Source organism: Carcharhinus amblyrhynchos, chromosome 26, assembly GCF_965287045.1.
Source record: "Carcharhinus amblyrhynchos chromosome 26, sCarAmb.v2.hapA, whole genome shotgun sequence".
In the NCBI taxonomy this organism is placed as follows: domain Eukaryota; kingdom Metazoa; phylum Chordata; class Chondrichthyes; order Carcharhiniformes; family Carcharhinidae; genus Carcharhinus; species Carcharhinus amblyrhynchos.
Genome location: NC_137349.1, coordinates 42,198,172 through 42,218,290, shown reverse-complemented (window position 1 = coordinate 42,218,290; position 20,119 = coordinate 42,198,172). Strand labels below are relative to the sequence as shown.

At 42.0% G+C, this 20,119-nt stretch overlaps 1 protein-coding gene across 2 annotated transcripts in view; it reads right to left on the bottom strand.

The window, feature by feature from the left end:
* The window catches only part of LOC145358877 (DNA-binding protein RFX2-like), a 116,977-nt gene that overhangs the window by 53,796 nt on the left and 43,062 nt on the right, over window positions 1-20,119 (bottom strand). The gene's annotated exons all lie outside the window — the stretch shown is intronic.

Genomic DNA, 20,119 nt, shown 5'->3' with positions numbered 1-20,119 from the left:
GTCGGACACTTTAGGAACTTTCAAGTGGTTACTGGATAGGCACATGGAGCACACCAGAATGAGAGAGAGTGGGATAGCTTGATCTTGGGTTTGGACATAGCTCAGCACAACATCAATGGCCGAAGGGCCTGTATTGTGCTGTACTGTTCTATGTTTCTATGAGATGAAGAGAAACATTTTCTCTCAGAGAGTCACCGCTCTGTGGAACTCTTCTCCAGAGAGAAGTGGGGGCTGGATCATTGAATCTTTTTAAGGTCAAGTTACATAGGTTCTTAGTTGACAAGAGAGTGAAGGGTGTAACTGATACACAGGAAAGAGGAGTTGAGGCCACAATCAGATAAACTCTTGTTGAATGTCAGAGCAGGCTCGAGGGGCTGAATGGGCTACTCCTGCTTCTAACCGGTATGTTTATAAGATCTTGGTTTAGATTTTCTCTTCTGTCCAATGGTTTATCTTACGTATAGGAATTCGCCAGGCTGATCCATAGATAACAATCGTGTAAATGGACAGGCTGACTGTTACTCCCTTTGACAATATTTCCCTCTCAGCCTGATTGCACTTTCTTCCTCTGCTCTCTATTCTTAAAAAAGATCTGATTTTTTTTTTATTTGTGGGACGTGGGCATTGCTGGCTGCGTCAGCATTTATTACCCATCCCTAGTTGCCCTCGAACTGAGCGACTTGCTAGGCCATTTCAGAGGGCGGTTGAAAGTCAACCACATTGCTGTGGCTCTGGAGTCACATGTAGGCCAGACCAGGTAAGGATGGCAGATTTCCTTCCCTAAAGGACATTAATGAACAAAATGGGTTTTTCTGACAATAAATAATGGTTTCATGATCATCAATAGATTCTTAATTCCAGATTTTTTTTATTGAATTCAAATTCCACCATATACCATGGCAGGACACAAACATGGGTTCCCAGAACATTATCTGAATTTCTGGATTAATAGTCCAGGCTAGTAGACTTAATAGACTAGTCCATCGCTTCCCCTATCCATTACTTTTGCAGTTTTCAATGAGCCTGGTTCTTTGTGTTTCCACTTAAAGGTATGTCAAAAATGTGAACAGGTTAAGCAAGCTGTTACAATGCTGCTACAATGCAGTTAGTGGCTGTGCGAGTGTTTATTTTCTACCTACAACATGCTGCCATCAATCCAAAAAGATATTCTGTCCAACACACAATTGGGAAACACATGAATTTCAGTGCCAGTCAGGCACGTACATTGGATGTGCCAACATATTGACTAACCGAATCAAACCACATGTTCCTTTGATTGTTCTCAATGAACAGACTGGGTACAGACAATGTACAGAATTTACCCAACAAGTCCGTGTTTGCAAAACCAAAACTAACTGTCTGCTATTAGATGTGATTCCCAATTGGGCAGCAGTTGCTAAGCAATCCCGAGCATACTAATAATGGCACCAACAACCAATTTAAGATCGTCACTGGTTAGAAATGGCGTATATTCATACACAAGGACCCATTCTTTGCAAACAAAAGGAATATGTTCAAGTCTTAGTCTGTCTTTTGTGAATTAACCAGGAGCTTTAATTTCCCACTACTTACTCCATGGCGAAGCCTCATTGATCAGATCATCTTGCCAACAAATCAACACCATTTTCTCCCAGTTAAGACTGTTTGAAATGTGACATTCTTGTATTTGTCCTGATGAGCGTACTACAAAAAGCTTCAACAACATGGATGGGATTTTACAGCCTCGCTCAGGCAAGTTTCACAAATCTTGCCCAAGACCAACGGGGCAGAAAAGGTGGTAAAACTCTAGCCCATGTCCCTCTCTTCAACAAGATTATGTTTTTATTTCTTTATTAGCCTCTGTTCGTAGGTGGAGAGGAAGCCTGCCAAGCCCCTGACATGTTTATAAGACTAAACAGTGCAATGGACATGAGGCACTGAACAATTACCAATGCATGTTAAACAAATACATGCTTTGGGCTGTAACGTCTGAGCTCCAGGGCAGCACCTCTTCCCCAGATGTTCCCAGCTAAGGACTGCAGGATCATTGTCCAGTAAGTTCAAACTTCCTTTGGGCATTATCCTGTATTGGGAATGATGTGAAAAATCAGAATTTTTATAATGCAGGAGGTGTACATTCAGCCCATCATGCCTGTACCAGCTCTCCAAAAGAGCATCATGACTTAGTGCCATTCCCCTGTCTTTTCCCCATACCTATGCACATTAGATGATTGCCTGTTAGATGATTATCTGAATAGAAACCATGTTTTTTGGAATACTTCAATAGAACCTGCCTCCACCAGGTAGTGCATTCCAGACCTGAGCCACTCACTGTGAAGTTTTTTTTCACATCACATTTGCTTCTTTTGTAAATCACCTTAAATCTGAGCCTTCTCATTCTTGATCATTTTAAGAGTGGAAACAGTTTCTCCCTATCTACTTTCTCTAGCCCCCCTCATGATTTTGAACATCTCTATCAAATCTCCTAATAGCATTTTTCTCTCCAAGGAGAATGGTCCCAACATCTCTAATCTACCCTCATACTGAAGTTTCTCATTCCTGGAACCACTCTTGTAAACCTCTTCTACACTCTCTAATGCATTCACATTCTTTCTATAGTGTGGCACCCAGAATTGGACAGAACGTTCCAGCTGGGGTCTAACTAGTATCTTGTATAAGTTCAGCACAACCTCCTTGCTCTTGTATTCTGTTAATAAAGCCCAGAATACTATATGCTTTACTGACTGCTCTCTCCACCTGGCCTGCCACCTTCAATGATCTCTGCACATATACACCCAGGTCCCTCTGCTGCTGAACCCTCTTTACGAATTTTACCCTTTATTTTACACTGTGTCCTCCACGTTCTTCCCATCAAAATGCACCACCTCACACTTCTCCACATTGAACTTCATCTGCCACCTATCTGCCCAGTCCATAACCTTGTCTGTGTCCTTTTGAAGTTCTATACTGTCCTCCTCACAGTTTAGTTTACTTCCAAGTTTTGTGTCATCCACAAGCTTTAAAATTGTCCCCTGACACCAAGATCTAGGTCATTAATATATATCAGGAAAAGCAAGAGTCCCAATGCCAATCCCTGGGGAACTCCATTACAAACCGTCCTCCCGTCTGAAAAATATCCATTGGTCGTTACTCTCTGCTTCCTATCATTCAGCCAATTTTGTATCCATGTTGCTATTACCCCTTATATATCGTGAGCTATAACTTTTCTCATAAGTCTGCTGTGAGGGACTAGACCAAATACCTTCTGAAAGTCCACGTACACCACCACAACAGCATTACTTGCATTGACCCGTTCTGTTATCCCCTTGAACAACTCCAGCAAGTTAGTTAAACACAATTTCACCTTTAGAAATCCATGCTGCCTCTTTGTAATCAGCCCACATTTTTTCATGTGACGAATTCTATCCTGAAATTTGTTTCTAGATGCTTGCTCACCACTTATGTTAAACTGGCTGCCCTGTTTTGGAACAAGGGTGCAATATTTACAATTCTCCTTTCCTCTGACATCTTCCCTGAGTCTAGAGAAGACTGGAAGAGTACGGCCAGCACACCTCACTTTCCATCCTCACTTCCTTCAATAGCCTTGATGCATCTCACCCAGTTCCAGTGACTCGTTAACTTTCAGTCCTGACAGTCTATTCAACACTTTCTCCTTATCAATTCTGAACCCTTCTTGGCAGTTTTCTCATCTGTCAAGAAGGCTTGGGCAGTACCTGTCTCCTTGGTAAAGACAGATGCAAAGTATTCATTTAGTTCCTCAGCTGTGCTTTTAGCCTCCCTATCTAAATTCCCTTTTATGTCCCCAATCGCTCCTATTCCTCCTTTTACTATTTATGTGCCTATAGAAGAATTTGGGATTCCCCTTTGTTGACTGCCAGTCTTTTCTCATAATCCCTCTTTGCTTCTCAATCCTTGAGCCTTTTCAATCCCCTCTGAACCTTCTGTTTTCTTTTTGGTTCCCAACTGTATTTTCTACCTGACACCTGTCAGGGCCAAAGGGCCTGTACTGTGCTGTAGTGTTCTATGTGCTGTGTAATTATGTTACTTTTCGGAAAGCATTTGGAAAAATTGTGGGAACAGAGAATATAGCACCATTTAATAGCAGGAGCTTGCGAATGCATGAGGAAATCTCTATTCTGGTAATACAAGCATTGTATTCAGTGATCACGGTGAACACTGGCAGCTTTATTACAGTGCCACTGCTGTAAAATCAAGAACAAAGGTACTTGCTGACATTTTACCCTGATTGAGGCTATTAGAATGTTTTCGTTTTTTAAAAGTTACTCATTCCGTTACATCAGTACTGATTTATTGAAGCAAGGGAGTTAATTTATATCCAACTTTTCTTCAAACCAACCATCCTCTGGTGAGGAATTGCATCGTGAATGGTTGACACTGAATATTTAGCATTGTGTTCCAGCATGGCCAACTGGAACCAGCCAGGTACCAGAGTGGAAATCATGCTCTCACTGCTGTGCAACTGACAGCAAGAATGAGCTTTCTTACAAATTCTTCCACAGAATGTGGGCATCACTAACCAGGCCCTCTCCTCTGTCCTTTCCCTTTTTTGTTTCCTTTCTTTGATCTTTGTAAAAGCAGAAACACTTTAATTGGAACAGGATGGTCTGAAATTACCTTCTACCTTAACTGTTATTAATGTCCAGATCATAGAAACCATACAGTGCAGAAGGCAACCATTCAGCCCATCGAGTCTGCACTGACAACAATCCCACCTAGGCCTTATCCCCGTAACCCCACACATTAATCCTGCTAACCCCTCTAACCTACACATTCTGAGAGACTAGGGGGCAATTTAGCATGACCAATGCACCTAGCCTCCACATTTTTGGACCGTGGGAGGAAACCCATGCAGACACAGGGAGAATGTGCAAACTCCATAGACAGTGACCCAAGCCGGGAATCGAACCCAGGTCCCTGGAACTATGATGCAACAGTGCTAATCACTGTGCCACCATGCCGCCCTAAGTGATAATGTGATTTAAAATATAGGCAAAGCTCAAACCTTTAAGATCAGCTTGGACTTGAAGAGTAAAACTTTAATGAAGGCTCTACAAATCACACAGCAATTTAATGAGTTTAATTGTTTCTGATTTGATTTATTATCACATTTATTGGTATGCATACAAAACATACTGATCATAGAGAAGGAAATGAGAGAGTGCAGAACATAGTGTTACAGTCATAGCTAGGGTGTAGAGAAAGATCAATTTAATGCAAGGTAGGTCCATTCAAAAGTCTAATGGCAGCAGGGAAGAAGCTATTCGAATTGGTCGGTACGTGGCCTCAGACTTTTGTATCTTTTTTCCAATAAAAGAAGGTGGAAGTGCATGGGGTCCTTAATTATGCTGGCTGCTTTTCCGAGGCAGCGGGAAGTGTCACTGGATGGGAGGCTGGCTTGAGTGATAGACTGGGCTTCATTCACGACCATTTGTACTTTCTTGCAATTTTGGACAGAGCAGGAGCCATACCAAGCTGTGATACAACCAGAAAGAATGCTTTCTATGGTGCATCTGTAACGTTTGGAGAGAGCTGTAGTGGACATGCCAAATTTCCTTAGTCTCCTGAGAAAGTAGAGGTGTTGGTGGGCTTTCTTAACTATAGCATTGGCGTGGATGGATCAGGACAGGTTGTTGGTGATCTGGACACCTAAAATCTTGAAGCTTTCGACTACATCTACTTTATCCCCAGTGATGTAGACAGAGGCACGTACTCAACTATGCTGACTGAAGTCAATGACAATCTCTTTCATTTTGTTGACGTCGCACAAATTCAACAGATTCTCTCTCTTTCTTTTCTGTACTTTATCTCATCATTGTTTGAGATCCGACCTACAATGGTGGTGTCATCAGCAAACCTGAAAATGGAGTTTGAATGGAATTTGGCCACACAGCATAAGGAGAATAGTAAAGGGTTATGGACACAGCATTGTGGGGCACTGGTGTTGAGGATGATCATGGAGGAGTGGTATCGCCTGTCCTTACTGCCTACAGTATGCAGGTGAGCAAGTTCAGGAACCAGTCGCAGAGGGAGGAGCCGAACCCTAGGCTACAAAGTTTGGAAATGAGTCTTGGAGGAATAATGGTGTTGAAGACTGAGCTGTAGTTAAGGAAGGGGTATAAGGTGGATTCAAGTGAAAATCTGCATCACATCCATTAGTAAATAGACCACATAACTAACTTGTCATGGACTGAAACACAAATGGCAAGATCCTATTGAAAGTATAATGCTTTGTATCTCCAGATTCGGGTTCAATCCAGGTTTAAAAGGGTGTTTTGACATTGTTGACATGTTTTGAAAATTTTTAATAAAATATAAGTCAGGAAGCAGAAATTATATTTGGACTGCTATTCCAGTAGAATCCCTCAGCTTCTCCAGAAATATGGAGCAAGTCTCTATCAAAGAACCTCATTGCAGCACTGTGGCATTAGAGAAGACAAAAAATGCCTCCTTTTCATGGCACTAGTAGTTGTATGGCATCTGTAAATGGGTAGGTTGGCAGGAGGGGTTGAGGGGGAGGCGTTGGCTAGCGTTGAGTGATTGGACAGCCAGCTCTGTACTTACCCAGGAGTTAGATTAGGTTTTACATTTTCTAGATAACTACTCAGGTAAGTACATTGGAATTATTTGAAGTCTGACTCAGACATTTTTGGAGGGCTGTGGGGAAGCAGGGAAATTACCCATCAGAAATTGAAACTTCTTAGGTACTTCCTATGGAGGCTGGTATCCATCATACCAGATCGTCTCCCAACAATCTGGATACCAGTGATGCAATTGAACATGCCTGAGGGAATAAAACCCAGGGCCAAGCACAAAAGTTGAGGTAAGGAAAGTAATCTGTTATAATGGAGTTGGCCAACAGCCCAAATGCCAGTTTGAAGTAGACACATTCAAGTAGGAGGTAAAACCTATGATAGGCTTCCACAGGAAAGTTGTAGAGGAATTGCAGCCTGAGCAAACGCTTTCATTATCTGAAAGAGGTCAGGAACTAAAGTGAAAACGTACAGCTTAAAAAAAGCTGCTAAAGCAATTATCACATTGAGATTTTATTTAGAAAAATGGGTCTCACAGGTTCAAAATTGTTGTGATGTTTGCTGAAATTAAGGGAAACGTGTTTATTCGTGAACTGAAGTGCCCATTCCATACACAAAGATAGGATGGATACAGGAAAACTAACCAATCGAGTTAAGCAAAAAGGGAAATCACCAAACTCTAAACAGAGCTAAGAAGGAAAACAAAGTTGCTGTGAGTAATGTGGTTTATATTACACGTGCAAAATAAACTGAAGAGAAGTTAATAAGGTTGACTGTTAATTTGTTCATCTACGACCACACCAAATATTGAGGCAGCTTTTTATTGTAGAGTTTGTCAATTGTGTTTTCACCTGAATGAAAGTTCTGTATGCAATACGGAAGGGAATCAGGTCATTACACTTAAGATTGCAATATTAACTTAGACAGCAGGTAGCACTGTGCATTCTCAAAGCAGAGGGCTCCAGCAGCCATTTAATGAGCGTAATGTGTGTTACTGAACTCAAGATAAATCGAAGGTAAACTTGAAATTTGAAACATTAGACTTGTACTGCTGATCCAGTACTAGGTATTCATGTCAGCAAACAGATTGGCAGGTAATCTGGCGTACTACTGGCACACACCAAGTCCTTACGCAACCTAACTCTCACTGCCAGGGACTCGGGCTCGATTCTGACGTTGGTTGACAGTTGCATATTCTCCCCATGTCTGCGTGGGCTTCCCATAGGTATTCCGGTTTCCTCCCACAATCCAAGGATGTATAGGTTCGATCGTGTGGCAGGGAGAAATGACAGCAAAATTCTATCAGTGATGTATTTAGTGTGCTCAAGTAGAACTTGGGCACCACTATAAAGCAAAAATAGGTAATCAGCCAAGATCTAAAGTACTATGGGAGAATTTACAGATAGATTGCACAGGACCATTACCAAAAAGCATTTCCATGCAAGGATGCCACTGCTAAAACTGTATCCTTAACATTGGCAAATAATACCTTGGTGGGGATGCCACTTCAGATAGATTTAGATCAGAGAACTCATTTCACAGTCTTGAATTTATAGAATGTTAGGGATAAAACAAATTCTACATAACCTATCACCAGCAGAGTTCAGAATTGATGTGTACGAGGGACCTAATAACTCATTTGCATTCTCTCAAGAGACAGGTAATTAGTCAGCAACAATACAAGAATGGGATGAAATTGGCAGAGGAGAACATTCCTAAATTACCTGGAGACAAAGTAATGGTCCAATAGTCTGACAAGATGGTACTTAATGAGGGAACAGTACTGAAGTGGCAGGTGGCTTCAAAACATCACTTTCAGGAGGCCACTCATATCTTCTCAGGTGACCTTATAGGGAACCATATCAGAAAAAAAAAATCAGACTTTCTTCAATCTCTGGGCTAGTACCAACTGTGTGTTTGAACCCCTTCTTACTCCCCCATGGGTAAACAGGCAACTAACATGCACCCTTAGCATCTTTCAATAAGCACTCGGATGGAGGGTGCAGCTGGGAGGCAATTCTGTAATAGTCACTATTCTGCCATTGTTGACACGAAACAGATGCAGGCATTGCTATTGGCCTTTGATAAAATGTTTCAGCTCGGAATCCCTATGTACTGTGCATTTTAAACCTCCAAGCATTGACAAAAACACCAGCTTTTAAAGGGGCCACCCAAACCCCTCTAGCCTTTTTTAGAATTTAAAAAAATCTTTACCGACATTAAATTCCAACTTCACAAACTCAACTTCACAACACTACCTCAATCTACACAAACCTTCCCTCCCCAAACAGATAATCCAGGCAAAATGAATTGCTGAATTAAATGAAGCCCAAAGTTTATTGCAGCAAACCAAGAGACTGGAAAGATTATCAGGCGATGATCATTATAGTGGAGCCATCGGAAACTAGGAACCAATCTGTAGATTTGAAATGGGCTAACATTCAATTAAGCCAAATGAAACAGACAAAAGGCAACAAGAGACTACATTACACGAGTGAAGCAACTATAAGAAGTAACAGAATCAGTGACACATTACTCAGGAGTTATGTAGGTGATAACCAGAGTTTTCAATGGACAAATGAATCAAAAGGTTATGGGGGAAGGCAGGAAAGTAGAGATCAACCATGACCAATTGACGTGAAGTTCTCTAGAGGGGTTGAATGGTCTACGCCTCCTCCTATTCATGTTCTTATTTTCCTAAATAATTGTCATTTCTTTGAGGGACTGATATCACAAGTGGAATTTAGGAAATCCTTCTATTTCTACATCCAAAAAGCATTTTCAAACAGAAGACTCAGTTAAACTCAAAAGCTTAAGTTTATTCATTCGTGTCACAAGTAGGCTTACATTAACACTGCAATGAAGTTACTGTGAAAATCTCCTAGTAGTCACACTCAGGCACCTGTTTGGGTACACCGAGGAAGAATTTTAGCATTGTCAATGCACCTAACCAGCACATCTTCTAGACTGTTGGAGGAAACACACACAGACATGGACAGAATGTGCAGACTCCACTCAGACAGTGACCCAAGCCAGGAGGTGGGCCCAGGTGCCTGTCGCTGTGAGGCACAGTGTGCTATTCACTATGCCACCGTGCCTATACAGCTATAGTGATTCAGGGAAAATCTTGGAAGTAGATGATAAAGTGACTTAATATATACCTGTTTTCTTCCATTCAAGGAATGTTAGGAAGGGGTGGTGAAGATGGAAGGAACAAAATAACTAACAAAATACAAGATGTTTATACAGAGCTTTTCATTACTTCAGGATGTCCAAGTGTTTTGTAGCCAAAGTATCTTTAAAGTGTAGCCGCTGTTACAACGTAAAGGAAACAAAGCAGCCCATGTATACACCAAAATCCCAAGGTACCTGACCAGGTGTTTCCATGACAAGGTATTTTGGTGGTGTTGCTCAATAAATAATTGATATGCTATCTTTCATAGGCACCTGAGGGCAGATAGGACCTGCTTTAACTCCTCAGCCAAACAGCACAACTTCCAACAGAGCAACATACCCTCATTGCTGCAGTGTCAGTATTAGGTGCACAATTCTTTGGCATGGAGCTTGAAGCCATGTCCTTCTGACTCAGAAAAATACTACCACTGAGCCACAGCTAACACCTAGAAGTTGCAAGTTATGATGCCAGGGATTAAAGCTGGGGGATGGCTGTCCCTAGTTAACATCATTGCTGTGGTTCCTTGTAATCAATCCAATTTGGTCAAACATGTAGACAATACCAAGCAAGATGGACAGTAGAATAATAGCAAGGCATTTAAATTTCAGAATGACAAAATAACTGACTGAGCAGAACAATGGTAAATGGTGCTTTATGTAGATGATTGTAAAACACTGCAGATAGGAAGGAAAAATACAGATACAGGACACGCTAAGCACAGCAACAAAAAAAGCAGAAGAAGCAACTTAAAGAAACTCTGGAGCCTTACTGGACATGATCGGTAACATGTCCACCTAATGGAGAGAGAGAGAGAGAGAGAGAGCGAGAAACTGACCATCAGCCAAGGCAATAAATGTTAAACTATATGGCCAAAAGAAAATAAAGTAGAGATCAAACAGCAGTGCTCTAGTCAGACTACAGGACATGGTGTCCTATTTGGCCGCTGAAACACAAAAGAGGCATTCAAACATTGGAGGTAGTACAGAAAATCCACAGGGCTAATACCTTTTGCCAACAGTCTGAGTTGTGAAGAAATATTGGGAAAACGTGGACTTAAGCCATGAAAGCAATTGCACAATTAGGCAATCTTAGAGGTGCAAAACATAGAATCAGAGAGGTTTACAGCATGGAAACAGGCACTTCAGCCCAACTTATCCACGTCGCTCAGTTTTTAACCATTAAGTTGGTCCCGATTGCCCACATCTGGCACATATCCCTCTCTTACCCATGTAACTGTAAATGCTTTTTAAAAGATAAAATTGTACCCACCTCTATCACTACCTCTGGCAGCTTGTTCCAGACACCCTCATCACCCTATGTGAAAAAATTGCCCCTCTGGACAGTTTTGTATCTCTCTCCTTAAACCTACGCCCTCTAGTTTTAGACTCCCCTACCTCTGAGAAAAGGTATGACTATCTAGCTGATCTATGCCCCTCATTATTTTATAGGCCTCTATAAGATCACCCCTAAAGCATCCTACACTCCAGGGATATGGAAAAAATTACTTGCAATTAAGACAAGTATTTAAACATAATGGAAGTTCTTCACATGGTACTGAGGTGGACCATTGGAGGTAAAAGCCCTACAATCACTTAAGTGATGCAATGGGAGAGCTTCTCAAATTGACTTAACTTGTCAAAGTAAATGCAAACGCTACAGAGAGCCAGGAAATCAAGAGAGCATCTTTTGTAACAGTTAACAGTAAACTGATCCAGTTACCTGTTTCTGCTTGATAATTTTATTTTAAAAAGCCAACCTTTAGCGGTAGCTTGTGCCAGATGGTCGTACACTAACTCCAGACTAATGGGCAAGTAATGCTGTACTAAGAAGCTGGTAAGTCACTAGCTTCAAGATTACACAAAGTACTGGTCGTGTCTTGCATGGTGGAAAGTATGGTCTTGCCAATGGAAACAATCCTTCAGACTGGGCACATTGATTTAACTGCTTTCTTGAATTCAGTGATGGCTCATAAGCAGTGAAAAGAAGTTTCATTCAGAAATTAGTTCAGGGTAACAGAAATGGGATAGTCTTATGAATTCAATTGATTCTGGGTGCAGGGTTTGTCCCACCTGAGGATTGCTCGGAATGTGATTTCAGGCAGAAGTCTCCATCTGTTGTTTGAGCACAGAAGGTGCACAGAGCAGCAGCAGATTGGTCATCAGAGATTAGACTCTTTATTGAGGGAAGTATAGATAATGCATGTCAAAGGGATTGAAGAAGTGCAACCAGCCAATCATAACTGAACATCCGAGGAAAGGCAGAACAACAGCTCAGATTTCAATCCAGTCCAATTTAAAAAGGGTGCTTTGTTTGGAGACTGAATTCCGAGACAGAGGTCCAATAAAGTCAGGTGTGCCTTGCCTACTTGAGGCAAAGCATGGAAGGTCATGTGATATATTGCCCAGATGGAAAGTCGGCAAACCCGTTTATCAGAATTACTCATAACAGAGCCAATGGATGTCAGCCAGCCGGAGCCAGGGAGCCCACACCAAGGTGGCTGTTAACTGTTTGATTAACAGCTGAACCAGCCAATCCCTGACAGATTGTAGCAAGTTAAAGGTCAGGCTTCTTGCCTCGTGTCAAGACAAGTCTATAGTTAAAAACAAACCAGTGGAAAAAGAGGAGTTACAGATCAGACACAATTCCAGTTCTCATGTTCAAATTTAGAATAGACTAATCTCAGGGATTACATTCATGGATTAAAGAGAATTTAGTTTGTCAATTAGTGTGCATTATTGAGGAATATTATGAATTGAAAGTTATGATTGTTTATTACATATGAAATTAACATTGGTAGTTAAATGTTGGCTTCATCTCACTAGGGACACAGTACCAATCCACACAAAAGACAGATCAAACATTTGCAAGATTACAGCTTCCAGTAACACACAAGGGATTGCACAGTCAGAATACCTGGCTCACTACTATATGATCAGCTATTCAACAGGAATGGCAAGTTCTGACTGTAAGGACTGTAGTATGTAAAGTCCATTTATGGGGTCTGTTGATGGCTTTAAACCCAAGAGAATAACTAGACTATCAGGCCCAAATTTGAAATAAAATCAAGTATAATGTTAATACTTCAAAACAAAGATCCGATAAAATATAGGCATTAACTTGTAGCAACAGTAATCTTCATTGCTCTGGACATAATTATTTAGGGCCATAGGGCAAGTGAAAATGAAAATTCAGGAGGATATTGGATTTTTTATGGGTAACCCACAACAAGTCAAGGAAGCGTAAAAGGACCTACATACACACAGGAGTTATTGAAAAATGCAATGTACAATCCACGATTCTTTTTCTCCTAAACTGCTGAAAAGGCATATTTAATCACTGATAACTTTTGACTCAGATTTTCCACTTCTATTCTCAGCTTTGATTTTTGACAACATTAAAATGAAAGAAAGGTACAAATCTCAGACTGCTGAGAACAGGAGGGGACAATCTCTGCCTTTGTATTCAGCAGCACATGTTGCTGCAGGGTGGTGGGGCAATCAGAGGCCGCAAGTCATTTACTTTCGCTAGAATGAAAATGAATAAAAGGACCAATCAGAAACCAGAATTGGTTCCTATATCAAATGTTTTAGTTCCATCGTTCTGGGGTGTGACTGATTTTGCCATCTGAAGAATTAATAAGTGGACCATGTTGCTGCTTCTTTGATTGCCTTGAAAAAATTCATTTTAGGATTCTGATTATAATATCAAGTCAATTTTCAACCCCAACCTCGTCCATGTCGGGTTCTTTCGACCACATTTCATTCATCATTAACTCTCCATACCTCTATCAGTTGATGCAAGATGATTACATGTTATCTTGGCCCAGTTGGTAATATTCGAGTTAGACGATTCAGTTGAAATCCTATGCCAGCACTGAACAAGTATAGATGATATATACTGGTGAGAAGCAGCATTCAGGTGAGGCATTAAACCGGGGATCAGTGGTTCAAATAACAGGAAAAACATCATTGCAATCACACAGAATCCTGGTCGGGAATACTGTGTTCAGTTTTGGGTATCTGATTTGGGAAAATTTGAGCAGGCCATTAACAATTCCAGTAACAACTCACCAGAATGATGAAAATAAGTACTAAAAACTGGATGAACACCAACCTGCACAATGGAACTTTTCTCCCTCTGGAATCTTTGACTCCCTCACCATCTTTAGACTTTTTTTTCTTCTAAGAGCTGCTGACATGACAATGATGTGGAGATGCCAGTGTTGGACTGGGGTAAACACAGTAAGAAATCTCACAACACCAGGTTAAAGTTCAACAGGTTTATTTGTTAGCACAAGCCACTAGCTTTCAGCACGCTGTTCCTTCATCAGGTCTTTGGGTAAGTGTTCTCCAAGGCCGCCTTCAAGACACATGACAACACTGAGTAGCCAAGCAGAGACTAATAGCCAAGTTCCACACGCGAGGACAGCCTCAACCAGGATACTGGGTTCATGTCACACTATCTGCCACCCCCACAACCTGACTGGGTTTGCAAAATCTCACCAACTGGCACCAACAGGAGGCCTGATGGAGCAGCATGCCAAAAGCTAGTGGCTTGTGCTACCAAATAAACCTGTTGGACTTTAACCTGGTGTTGTGAGACTTTTTACAACATGACAATGGCCATCTCAACTTCACTTTACTGTAGAAACGCCAGAGATGGGTCCAGAAGCACTATAAAAGAAGCATTTAATGAAGTCGAGCCCAGCAGCAACCGTGGGACTCTCTCCTGGATGCACAGTCATAATTCTGCCCCCTTGTATCCTTTCACACTTTGACTATCCCAATTTTATTGGAGAGTTGAAATCCCTTATTATTACCCTGTTCTTTTTACACTTCTAAGAATTGTCTACATATCTCTATCTCTCCATTACTGTTTGCAGGCCTACAGCAGTACTTTCCAACCACTGTGCCAGGCCAAACTGGTTTGCAGTGAGAAGGGTGTAAGTGTGCCATGGCCACAGCACTCCCATGCCCTTGCATCAAGCCACCCATTCGACAAGCCCCAACTGCAGGACCCATTCAACTGGGGACACCAGTTATTTCTCGCCATAGACAGGCATATCTAACTGTCGAAAGGGTGCAACGGCTACAGTTTGCATTAGGGCTGCGGAGTCTGTGTTTAGACTTGGTGGGAGAGGGTGAGGGAGAGTTGAGGGCTAAGTTTGTTGCTATGAAGCTGGTTCCAAGGTGTGCTTGCATTGTCAGATGCTTGCCACATGCTGGATCACTGGTTACCAGAAAATGACATTGGGCGAGGTGACCAAATGCAGGAAATACCCAGCAAGAAGCTGTGACTGTCCCTCTCCTTCTTGGGAATCTTCACCTGTTATTATTAATTCCAGGATACCACAGGAAAAACTAAACAATAAGACAAGTTTGGACCTTCTCGGAGCCTCATTTCCCCTCTGCATGATGTTAATTATTTATGTCTTGCACTGCCTGATGCAAGTTCTCTCATGTTAATTTTAGGCGTGCAGCACTCCATATCAAATATCTGCTGAATATTACAGTCTCAGTCTACCTCCATGGAGCAGAGAACTAAGGTCATGATTAAGATAGTGTGTGGTATAACCTTGATTGAGTGTTACATTTAGGCATCATAAATTGACAAAAAAATTTCAATCTAATAGCGACAATAAAACTTGATGTTGACACCATCCCCCACTCGAGCAATTTGTAAGGTATGTAGTTATTATCTAATATTAAATATATTGCTATCGTTTGGCCCATAGTAGGCATATGTAACAGTGTAAGACAAAAAGATGTCAATACAAATGTGTTGTTAAAGGAGAACAAATTAATGATGTCTTGTTAAGGACTGTGAAATTAAATTCAGGTTTTGCAATTACAAGCATGTACAATGCATTGCAATAAACTAACTGGGGTATTTAGATTTGACATTTAACTTGGTAAGTATAAGAAGGTTGTGTGGGCAACAGATATATTGCAGTGCAACAATGTTTTTCGTTTTCTGGCTGGCATTGATTGGTAATATCTTTATGTCTAATACCCAATAGCATTTTAATTGGAATTACTGTAGCGCTGAATAGAACACTTTAAATCAAACTGAAGTTCAGTTCTGAATGCTGATTTAAACTGAGCACACAGGATGACTAACTGTAGAATGAGGAGGCACTTCATGTGCAGTGGATTGCTGCATTGTGGTGCACACTAACCCCACCCCCCCGCCGCCCCCAAATTTATGAGCAATTGATTCCGTTGAAAAAAAAAGTGGGCATGCCAGGGAATTGTCTGTCGTGTTCAACTGTGCCACATTAGTGGAAAGGTAGGGAACCACTGGTCTATGGTATACTCCCAGCAATGTGACTGCCCCTTTTTTTGTAAGGTTTCACCCATATGATCTCAATTGAGGAGACATCCAGCCTTGCTATATTGTGCCTTAACATATTTCTTTTTTCATTCTTAACTTTATCTTGTACATTTGTCTGTGTTTTACATACCACTGTACCTCCCATTCCAGTTCAGGTGCAACCTGTCCCAACTTGTACAGGTCCTATCATCCCCAGAAACAAGAGCTGGTGATCCAGGAAACTAAAGCCCTCCCCCTCCTGCACCAATTTTTCAGCCATACGTTCATCTACTCTATCCTCACTTGCACATGGCACCAGAAGTAATTCAGATTACAACCTTTGAGGTCCTGCTTTCCATCTACTATCTAGCGCCCTAAATTTTTGCGGCAGGACTTCATCCCTCTTTCAACTTATGTCTACCCCTCCAATCCATCCACATAGTTCCAGCTCTTTATCCCTGGAATCACACTTGTGAATCTCCTCTATATTCTCTCCAATGCTTTCACATCCTTCAAGTATGGTGCCCAGAAGCAGATGCTCGAGATGAGACCTAACTAGCGCCTTATATAAGTTCAACATGACTGCCTTAGTCTTGTACTTAAAGCATCTATTAGTAAAATCTATATGCTTTGTTCACTGCTCTCTCAACATGCCCTGTCAACTTCAATGATGTACATACACAACAGGATCCCTCTGTTCCTGTACTTCGTTCCGCCATTTATTTCAAACTCTCTCCATATTCTTCCTGCTAAAATGAATCACCTCATTTCGCTTCATCTGCCATTTGTTTGCCTAATCTACCAACATGTCCTATGTCTTTTTGAAGTTCAAGGCTATTCTCATGAGTGTTGACATTTCCAATCTTCATATCCTCTGCAAATTTTGAAATCATGCCTTAAACACCACCATCTAAGTCATTAACACATGGGGAAGAGCAAAGACCCCTGGGAAACTCCACTATAAACCTTCAAGTCACAACCATCTGTCACTTCTCTTTCCTGTCACTCAGCCAATTTCTTATCCAAGTGCCTTCTTTCCTTTTTATCCCATGAGCTAGAATTTTGCTCACAGATCGATTGAGGCACTGTATCAAATACCTTTTGAAAACCCATAGACACATTAACACCTGAACTCTGCCCTCAGCCTCATATGCTGTTCCAATGAAGTTTAAAGCAAGTTTGAGGAACAGCAGCACATTTCTAATTAAATCCTTGGCAGGATCTGGATTGAGTGGCAGATGGACTTCAACCCAGATAAACGTGGTGGTCCATTTTGGCAGGTCAAATGGGATGAAGAAGTATAATATCAAGGGTTAGCAGTGTAGAGGATCAGAAGGACCTTGGGGTCCATGTCCATAGAACTCTTAAATCAGCCTCGCAGCTAGAGGATGTGGTTAAGAAGGCATATGGTGTACTGGCATTCAATCGAGGGATTGAGTTAGTAGTCAGGAGATAATGCTGCAGCTGTACAAGACCTTGGTCAGACCCCACGGAGTTCTCTGCTCAGTTCTGGTCACCCCATTACAGGAGAGATGTGGAAGCTACTGAAAGGGTGCAGAGGAGATTTACAACGATGTTGCCTGGATTGGGTGGCATGCCTTATGAGGATAGGTTGAGGGAGCTTGGTCTTGTCTCCTTGGAGAGATGAAGGATGAGAGGTGACCTAAAAGAGGTTTATAAGATGTTGAGAGGTATTAATCGGGTGGATTCTCAGAGGCTTTTTCCCAGGGCTGAAATGGTTGCTACAAGAAGACACAGGTTTAAGGTGATGAGAAGTAGGTACAGAGGAGACACCAGGGGTAAGTTTTTCAGAGGGTGGTGAGTGAGTGGAATAGGCTGCTATCGGTGATGGTGGAGGCAAATTCGATAGGGTCTTTTAAGAGACTTCTGGATTAGTACATGGGATTTAATAGGATTGAGAGTTATAAGTAAGCCTAGTAGGTAACGATATGATCGGTGCAACTTGTGGGCCAAACAGCCTGTTTGTGCTGTATTTTTCTATGTTCTATGAGTTCAACAATTTCAGATCATATCCTGTACACTGATTTTTTTCAAATCCCCCCAGACAGGAGTTGATGGTTCAGTTCTCTCTCATTCATACGGCCTCCAAATCCACCTTTTGCTTTTGTCCGGTCACTAATTCATTTTGTCTCAATCTTCCGTCTTCCACTCCATCACAGACCTTCCCCTTCAATTTTCTCAGTCCTCCTTCTCTTGCTGTGTACTCACTTAAAAACTTGTCACGTTTCTAACTTTTCCAATTTTAACTAAAGTCACTCACCTGAAAATAAATACCACTTGACCTGCTGAGATAAGCAGCACTGCGCTTTTATTTTGGGTGAATTTGGACTCTACTCCCTGGAGATGTAAAGGTTATGGGGTGATCAGATTGGACTTTTAAATGAAGGAAACAGGGAAGAACTCCTTCCCATAGTACATGAGAACAGAACAAAAGAGACACCATCTTAGAATTTGACCTAAAGAGGTTCAAAACTTTTTTTTTTAATTCATTCATGGGACATGGACATCGCTGGCTGGCCTGCATTTATTGCCCATTCCTTGTTGCCCTTGAAGGGTTGAATATCAACCACATTGCCACAGGTCTGGAGGCACATGTAGGCCAGACACAGCAAGGATGACAGATTTCCTTTGCTAAAGGACATTAGTGGACCTAATGGGTTTTCCAATAATTGACTGGGGTTTCATGGTCATCAGAAGATCCTTAATTCCAGATTTTGTTTTATTATTAATTCAAATTCCACCATCTGCTGTGGTGGAATTCAAATCCAAGACCCTAGGACACTAGCTGATGGTTTGGATTAACAATGTAGCGATAATATCACTAAGCCATTCTCCCCCCCCCACCACCACCACCAAAAGTTAATTCAGGAGGAACAGCTCACATCACTAATGCTTCAGTTGTATAGAATGTTGGTTAGACCGCATTTGGAGTGCTGCGTCCAGTTCTGGTCACCTTACTACCGGAAGGACGTGGAGTCTCTGGAAAGGGTGCAGAGGAGGTTTATTAGGATGTTGCCTGGCATGGAGGGGCTGGGTTACGAGGAAAGGTTGGAGAAACTGGGACTATTCTCCTTGGAAAGACGGAGATTGAGGGGGGACATGATAGAGGTATATAAGATACTGAAGGGAATAGATAGAGTTAATAGTGAGAGACTGCTCCCTAGACTGGGTACAAATACGAGAGGTCATGATTTAAGGGTGAGGGGGGAGAGGTATAATTTGGAAGTGAGAGGAAGGTTCTTTACGCAGAGAGTTGTGGGGGTATGGAACGCGCTACCGAGTAGGGTGGTGGAGGCAGGAACATTGGACTCGTTTAAGGTTCAGTTAGATAGACACATGAGTGAAACGAGGATGGAGGGTTATGGTAGGGGCTATTAAATCAGGTTAGAACCTTGGGAGACACCGGAAAAGCAGACTTGTAAGATTAACGTTTTTGTCTTTTTATTCCGCAGGTGGAGGTCCACCTCGTGTCAAACGAGGGGCATGCACACGGTGGGTCGTGCATGGACTGCTCTTGGAGGTTCCGGGTGTGGCCTAGTACTTCGTGTCGGTGTGTGCTTGATCCTGGACCGGTAGACGGGCGCCGCAACAGCTCGGTGACTAGCACTGCTAGCTGTGCAGATACTTGGATTTGGGCCTGTGTCTGTGGGAGTTTGTGCATTCTCCCTGTGGTTGCGTGGGTTTCCTCCGGGCGCTCCGGTTTCCTCCCACACCCCAAAGATGTGCTCTTAGGCTGATTGGTTTTACCAAATTGACACTATTCTCCCCTGAATCTGGCTAAGTTAGGGGTTCCATTCGTAGACACGCAGGGTAGAATAGGTGTAGGGTGATGCGGCGGCGCGGGCTCGTTGGGCCGAAGCGCCTGTTTCCCGTGCTGGGTTGTTCTTTGTATCACAGAATGTGACTCCAGGGACAAAGTTAACTGAGGAGTTAAAACAGAAAAACCTATTATTTGAAAAAGTGGTATTAAAGGATGTGGAGAGGGGCAGAGAATGGAGATGAAAACAGCTGCCAAGTCACACGCTAATGGTGACACAGTAGGGTTGAGAGATCCTATGTA